This window comes from Tupaia chinensis, unplaced genomic scaffold, assembly GCF_000334495.1.
Source record: "Tupaia chinensis unplaced genomic scaffold, TupChi_1.0 Scaffold000132_1, whole genome shotgun sequence".
Lineage (NCBI taxonomy): Eukaryota > Metazoa > Chordata > Mammalia > Scandentia > Tupaiidae > Tupaia > Tupaia belangeri.
The window spans coordinates 629,396-637,886 of record NW_006159601.1 but is presented as its reverse complement, the minus strand read 5'-3'; positions in this window follow the sequence as shown (position 1 = coordinate 637,886).

Genomic DNA, 8,491 nt, shown 5'->3' with positions numbered 1-8,491 from the left:
GAGGCCCAGCCGGGCCAGTGCACTGGCCTGTCCGAAGTCTCCAAGTGACTCACAGCCAGCGTGTGAACCCGGGATGATGGAGACAACCATGAGGGCCAGGCGGAGTGGCCTGAGACCAGCCCCTCGAGTGCGCTGCATCTCAGAGTCTCTGTGACCCGTGCCAGTCTACTACAGGGGAGAAGAGGCGCAGGGCAGCCCTGTGTGTATTTTTTAAAATTGATTAATTTTTTTGCTTGTATGAATACATTGCATATTAGTCCAGTCAAAGATACTTCCATACACATCATCAACAGGTCCTTTTCCACCTTTGTGTTCACTAAATGTTTAACTTCTTCCTGCCATTTCCTCCTTCCTGCTCCCTTTCGCATCGCTCATCACCCTCCCACACTATCTCTGGCATCATAGCTGCTCTGTTTTCATACCTTCCCATTTGCCGTAGAGTGCAGTCAGTATCTGAGGAGTGGGGATATACCGTGTCTCTCTTTCATAGTCTGGCTTGCTTTACTCAGCATAAGTCCTTCATATCCGTCGACTTTGTATCAAATGCCAGGGTCTCATTTTTTCATGGCTGGGTAGTATTCCATGGAGTATATGTGCCACACTTTTTCAATCTAATCATGTTAGTGGAAATTTCAGTTAGTTCCATGCCTTAGCAACTGTGAACAATGTCACAAAACACATGGATGTGCAAGCACTTTTCCGACTGACTGCACTCCTGTCCTTTGGGTAGATACCCAGGAGTGGAATGGCTGGATCATATGGTAGCTCCATTTGTAGGACTTTGATGAACCTCCATGTTGTTCTCCACCGTGGCTGTACTAATTTACATTCCCACCAGCAGTGAAGGAGTGCTCCCTTTTCACCACAGTCTCACCAGCACTTACCATTCTTTACTTTTTTGCTCTTCGCCATTCTGATTGGAGTTAGAGGATATCCCATTGTGGTTTTGAACTGCATCTCCCTTATGATGAGGGACGTTGCACATCTCCTCATACGCTTTTCGGCTGTCCAGATGCCTTCCTTAAAGACTCATCTATTCAGTTCATTTGCCCGTCTTTTAATTGGGTTGGTAATTTTTTCAGGTAAGTCATTTGAGTTCCCTGGGGCATAGTTTGTAAATATATTGTCCCATTCTGAGGGTTGTCGATTCATCCTAATTATTGTTTCTTTTCCTGTGCCAAAGCTGTTTAACCTGATATAATCCCACTTGTCTATTTTGGGGTTTATTGCCTGTGCCTTGGGAGTCTTATTTTAAGAAATCTTTGCCTACTCAGAAGTCTACAAGCGTCTCCTCTGTGTTTCCCACCCATAGTTTTCTAGTTTAAGATTATGTTTAGATCTTTGATCCATTTGAGTTGATTTTTGTTAATGGTAAGAGACAGGGGTCCAGCTTCATTTTTCTACAAGTGGATACCCAGTTTTTCCAGCACCGTTTGTTGAAGAGGTGTTCTTTTACATACTAGACTGTTTCACGTCCTTCGTCAAACATCAGTCGACTCTGTCTGGGGGCTCATTTCTGGGTTCTCTATTCCATTCCCTTGGTCTGCATGCATGCCGTTGTACCAATACCATGCTGTTTTGATTATTACAAACTTGTAATACATTGGGTGGTTGAAAAAGTCATGACACTTTTTCTGTGCAAAAATGCGTCCTGACTTATCTGACAACTGAATATTTTGGGGTCAGGGAATGAGAGGCCTCCTGCTTTGGTCTTTTTGAGCAGTAAGGCTTTGGCAATACAGGGCCTTTTATGGTTCCAGATGAATTTCATGAGTGCTTTTCTAATTCTGTGAAGACTCTCTCTGGTAATTTGATCACGACTGTGTTAAATTTGTAAATTAATTTGGATAGAATTGACATTTTCATTATATTAATTCTGCCAATCCAGGACCATGAACTGTCTTTCTACTGTTTTGTATCATTTTCAATTTCTTTTTTGAGTTTTTCAGTTTCCCTTGAAGAGATCTTTTAGTCATTTGGACAGGTTTACTCCTGGGTATCTTGTTGCTTTTGTGACTAATGTAAACGGGATTACTTTCTTCAAAGGCTACCTCACTCTCTTCACTGTTGGTGTATAGATATGCTATATATTTTCGTATGTTGATTTTGTATCCTGCCACTTTACTGTATTCATTTATCACTTCCAGGATTTCTTGAGGATTCCTTTGGATTTTCTACGTATGTAATTGTGTCATCTGCTAATGAAGACAGTTTCCCCTCTTCTTCCCCTATTGAATGCCTTTTATTTTATTCTCTTATCTTACTGCATTGGCTAAGACTTCCAATACTATATTAAAAAGGAGTGGAGAAAGTGGGCAGCCTTGCCTTATTCCAGCTTTAGTGGAAAAACTGAACACTTTTGGTCCATTCAGTGTGATGCTAGCTACAAGTTTTTCATAGATGGCTTTTACTATGTTGAGAAATGTCACTCATATGCAAATTTTCCTGAGATTCTTAATGATGAATAGATGTTTCTTCTGTTAATATGACGTATTACATTTATGGTTTTCTGTATATTGAACTACCCTTGTATCTCTGGAATAAAGCCAAACTAACTGTAATGTACAATCTTGCTAATGTGTCGTTGGATGCGATTTGCTAGTATCTTGCTGAGAATGTTTGTGCCTGTACTCGTCAGGGATATGGGCTTATGCTTTTATTTTTTTGTTATGTTCTGGCCTGTTTGGGAGATGACCGTGATGGAGGCTTCATAGAATGAATTTGGGAGGGTTCCTTCTTTTGGGATATTTAGAAATAGTTTGAGTAGAATGGGGCTTAGCTCTTCTTTAAAAGGTTTGCAGAACCCGGAAAGGAAGCCACCAAGACCTGAACTCTTCTTCGTTGGGAGGTTATTGCTGAGTCAGCCCCATCGCTTGTTATGGGTCTACCCAGGCCTCCTATGTCCTCCTGAGTCCATCTTGGTAGACTGTATGTGCCCAGTCTCGTCCAGGTGTTCTTGTTGGTTGGCGTGTAGCCACTCAGTGTTCTCGAATGATCTTTGGTACTTCTGTTATGTCTGTTGTAATGTTCCCTGCTTCATTGCTGACTCGACTTACCTGGTCACTTTCTCTGTTCTTAATTAGTCTGGCTAATGCTATATACATTTTGTTTATCTTCTCAAAGAATCAGTATTGGTTTCATTATTTTCTATATAGTTCAATTTTTCTATATTTCATTTATTTCTGCTCAAATTCTTATTCATTTTTGGGTATTGTTGTTGTTCCAGTTCCCTGAGGTGTGTTGTCAGGTTGTCTATTTGCTCACAGGCTCCCTTCTCTGCCCTGCTGCTCCCCACACACCGGGGCTCTCCATGTGTCCTCCTGACCTCTCTTCAAGTCCCATGAGGTGCCTTATCTGGAATGATCTCATCCTCTGAGCTGAGGACTTCCAGATTATTGTCCTTGTCCCACTTTATGTCCCTTGAATTCCATATGTCCAAGCACTATACTCGCATTTCCATCTGCACGCCACTCATCGCCTCGAACTCCACACACTCACGATGAGGCTCACTCTATATCCTTCCTCCCTTATTTTCTGGCCCTCACATTTGTGACTAGGTTAAAATCCTCACCACTCTCCCGTGTCAGAAGCTGGCAATCCACATTACTCCGCCACAGAGCCCAGGCCACACCCCGGAGAAGACACACGTGTCCTCTCCTCCCTGCCTCCCAGCCTCGCTGAGGTCATGGCCTCACTGTCTCCTGCGGTGCCATCTGAAGCAGCCCAGGAGGGCCCTAGGTCTCCCGCACGCTGCCCCACCACCGCGTGAGGCACCACAGGGCCTGGGGCTATCTGGCATGAGCTCACTCTCATTATGCCTTTCTCCTTACCCAGGGCCCAGGGGTAAAGTCCAGACTGCAGGCACCATTTCCCCTTGGCATGAGGTGTGGACGCACCTGGTACCCAGCCTCCAGCAACACAGGCACGTTGCTCCTGCCCTGACCGCCCACTCACCTTCCACAGGGTGGGACGCCTGGAGCTGGAGCCATGTTCAAAGAACGGCACGGACGTTCCCCCACCATGTATGTGCTTCAGACACAGGGGAGGGTGAGAAAGGAAGGTGTGAGATGAACCCACCGCACGTCACCCTCCTCAGAGCTGGGTCCTCCGGGAAGCCTGAGGGGGTGCTGGGGATAGCAGGCATGGCTGAGAGCAGGGTAGGGGGAGTGCTGAGCCAGTGGGGGCCGGTGGGACCCAGAGCAAAGGCTGTGGGAACAGGAGGGGGAGAGTCGGCTTGGTGGGTGCCATGACACCGAGCTGGAAAAGGAGGCACCGAGGGTGGTTCTGATGGGAGCTCCAGCCGGGAGCTGAGGGTGCGGAGGAGGGTACGCGGGGACGCGACACACCACAGTATCCGTGAGGGGAGGAGAGAGGCTGCGGGTCCCTTCCACATGTATGTTGCCTGTCTGGATGCCACTTCCTCAAGTCGAGGCTCTGGACTGACCCCGATTAGACATGGCCCAGGACGGCAGTGATGCGCTGTTCGGAGGGGAAGACAGCAGGTTCCGGTTTGGTCTTGCGGCAGCCCAGGAGCATCAGGGCATGTGGAACTGTAGGCATGGGGTCGAGGCTCCCTGTCTTCCTCGGGGACGGTCAGAGTACACTGGGGGATCATTTCAACAGAGCAGAGGCTGCTCGTTGGGGACTGCCCACGAGGAGCATGGAGAGGCTTGTTCCCAGGGGAGAGGATGGAGCCGCGGGGCGTGGTCCAGAGCCCCGACGGCCCTGTGAGTTGGGAGCCAAGGGCAGTGGGGTGTTTGGAAAACTTGGCCAACAGCTTTGGGCTGGCCAAGGGGTCAGCACGAGCAGGGCCGTGGGGGCCTCTGACCAGTCCACTCCAGATCCCGGTGCTGACTTGGCCAATGCCCGAGCCCACCCCAGTGGCTGTGCCTGGTCCCTCTGTGTGCCCGGGCGCCTAGCCCAGGCCACCACGGCCCTTTTCTCTGGCCCCTCGTGGCGTCCTCACGGCGTCCTGTGCAGCGCTCTGGCTATCCGGTCTCCCTGAAATGGAGCACCGCGCTCTGGACCACCACTCGCATCCCATCGGCTCTGGGTGCAGCCAGTCGGGCCCTCTCCAGCGCACGCCGCGAACGCCCCACCGGGTAGGTGGGCAGTCGACCACCTGCCGGCCCCTTGCAGAGGTCCCAGTGCTGTCCACTTCCCTCCGTAAGGGCCGGGGCTTCCCTTGGTGACACAGCAGGACAGTCCTCCGCTCCCTCTGCCTTCTGTGCCCGCTCATGCACTGCTCTGCCCCGACAGCTGTCCCCAGAGTGGTGGGTTCAATCCTGGCTAGACCCCGCCCCACGCCCCTTCCCCTGTCCTTTCTTCCCCTCTCCCTTCCCCTCCCGCTGTCGCCTGCGTGTCATCCAGGATGTCCCCACTCTAGTCTCGTCCCTCCTCACAAAACTCAGAGCACCTCCTTTCCTGACGAAGCCGTTTCTGCACACTTCCCCCCCCCATTCCCACACCCCCTGAACGCTGACCTCGCCGTCTCCCCAGACGAGCTCTGCATCCCCACCGCCCAGTAACCCTGACCCTTATGGCTGTCTGGTTGCAGGGACAGATTCTGGGCGAGGCCACAAGGTGCCACATGAGAAGAGCATGGCATAAGGGCTGACACGGCCTCCCGGGTGAGCGAGGACTGAAGCCACCAAAACACGCAGACCCCAAATAAAAGCCACGAAAAGGCACCCAGCCTCGGGTAGCAGGACTCATCGGCTGTAAGCGGGGTCGAGGCTTCCACGTGCCCATGGCTGGCGTGTCACAAAAATCTTGCCGTCCTTGCTCAGGAGTCCCTTCAGGGGTGTTGGCCGTGGGTGAGCCCCTCAGGACTGTGAGCCGCCGGGGCAAGGGAGCCGCCAGACAGCGGGACCACGGGCGGGAGGCTCCTGGTCCTGTAGTGAGCACAGCTGGCCCTGCGGTGCCGTCACCGCGAGGGCAGTCCAGGTAAGGGAGGTGGCTGCATTCGTGGCACAAGTCACCGAGAGAGACTAGACTGGCGTGAGAAGAGTCAAGTGACGGCAGGTTTGCCGGAGCACACGGAGAGGAAGGGGCTGGATGTCCTCAGACACACTTTCACCACGGAGTCCTTCCAGGTGGCCATGCCTGGTGGGCCGGTGGCTTTCAGCTCCCACCTGTGGCACCTGACTCAAAGTTGGTGCTCGATAATTCACCAATGACAGGGCATCGGACGGACGAGTGCGATGGCATTTTTTCTTCTAATCACAAAAGTGAAAATTTAGGAAGCTTCAGCATAGATGAGTTTGGGGCAAGCCAGGTGGCATGGTGCTTTGAGCAGGCAGATCCCACGTGGCCAATCGAGGGTTTGAGCCCTGGACCTGGCGGCTTGAAAAACACAAGGGCGTGTGTGTGCTCAGATCCAGAAAGGGGAATGGAGCGCGAGGGGTTGTGACGCGGCCCCCTCCCTCGGGGCGCCCTCACGTTCACTGCCCCAGGCCAGTCCTCGCCCTCTAGCAGAGTCTGATGAATAAGTAAGAGTGAGCTGTGTTCGGAACTCGCTGGTGCACCTTCAGCTCATGCTCGCCTTTAAAACGTTCTCTGCTTTTTCACTGGGCATGTGCCGTCACCGAAGAGACAGAGAGAGGAAGGGACGTAGCCCCTAACTTCACTCCACCTGCTGTCCCTGCACGCTTACTCCAGCTGCGAGCAGCCCAACTCTGTCCCGGTTACCGGCTCACCAGCCGCCGAGTACAGGCCCAGCCCGGCTTGTATGTGAAGGGCCAATGTCGCACGCGGGGACCGCAGAACAGGCTAAGCAGGGCACCCTTCCTGGCCCCAGTCCTCATCCTCAGTCCCGCCCACCGTCCTGCAGTGTAGACGTGCCAGCACTGTGGACTGTGGAGTCAGTGGGCTCTTAGGGTGGCTGTAGCCAGGGGCCTCCCTGCCCAGTCCCTCCGGAGCAGGAAGGAGATGGTGGTGACACGGAGGGCTGCCTTCCCCGGCACGTGCTGGGCCTGCGTCCCGCAACAGGCCTCCTCCAGCCTCTCAGTGAAGTGGACGCTTTTAGGGTGCATTTCACAGGCAAGAAGAGCTCATTTCGGGAGCTCTGGGGCCAGTCCACAGCCGGGAGGGACATGCGGACGCAGGGCGGGGCAGGGCAGAGGGAAGGTGGCGCAGAGAAGGGGCTGGGTGGAGGCGGGACTGAGTAGGGAAGCCCTCTGCAGGCCGCCTGGGCCTGGGCCGGAGCGCAGGGCCATTAACACCAGAGCTCTCACGCAGCCCTTTCCAGGGGGTGTGGACTCTGCTTTCCTCAAGGACATCAGACCCATAGACTTTGCCTGGAGATTCGCTGCAGCCTCCTGGGTGCACAGCAGGTGGCGCCACTGCGCACCAGAGATGGCGGGGCTCCTGGTCTCCAGGAGAGGGCAGTCACTCGCTGCCCAGTCCGGCCCATCTCAGCTGGAGTCCTGCCCATATCGGGGTGCTCGGACCGGGCCCTGGGCAGGGGCAGGCTGGGCCCCACAGTGTCTTGCCCTCTCTGTAACAGCCAGGAGCAGGACGCTCAGGTGAGTCCCTCGTCTCTGGCTGACATGGCTGCCCTGCGCGGCCCGGAGAGCCTCCCAGCGAGCCTCCCAGCAGCTGTCAGCCCTCTGCACAGGGTGGTTGCCCGGGCGACCCTGGGGGCCCAGCACACTGAACCGAGTGAGGGGGAGAAACAGGAAGCCCTTCCCTGAGGGCTGCCCCGTCAGTGGGGCTCCCTGGCGTTCAAGCCTTCCCGTTTGGTGCAGACGGGGTGCCCCTGCGAGGAGGCACAGCCTCTGCTGTGTCCTGGTGCTCAGAAGGGAGCCCGCGGTTCTGTCTGCCGCTCCACGTGAATGGCACCCCATGGGACGCCTCTGGGCCCTCGCATGACTCTGAGGCCCGAGCCGATTAAACAGCACCGGCAGTGTCAGGGCCACGGGTGCGGTCTCCCAGCGGCGAGGTCTCAGACGCTGCCAGGCCACCAAGCTAGCACATGGCCTGACCTCCCACGGCACCAGGGTACACGCGGCCCAGCAGGGGCCCACGGGTGGGGCTGAGAGGGGTGGGAGACACGGGGACACCACGTCATGGGGGACACTGGAGAAGGGCTCTCGCCAGCACATCTGGCCCACGGGACACGACCGACTCCCGGGCCCTGCTCAAGCCAAGAGTCTGATTATACTGTTTGGGGCAGTTGGAGAGGGTTTTTAAGTTTAAAAAAAAAAAGTTAATTTTCCAGGAAATCCTTTAACATGCTACCACAGCGAAAGGCAGAAGCGTGAGGTCCTGTGAGACCCCAGAGCGCCCCGGCCGTGTCGTGCTGGCAGGGCATGTGGACCGTGTCACCTGCAGGGCTGGGACTCAGCCTTCCGTGGGCCTCCGGTCATTGCCCTCCTGGTCCACAATGCCCGTCAGACTAGTCAGGCATCTGTGTGATTGCTGGAGGGCGAGCACACGCCGGAGGGACACAGGCCCTGGGGCGTGACGCACGCAGCCCCTCTCCCTTGTC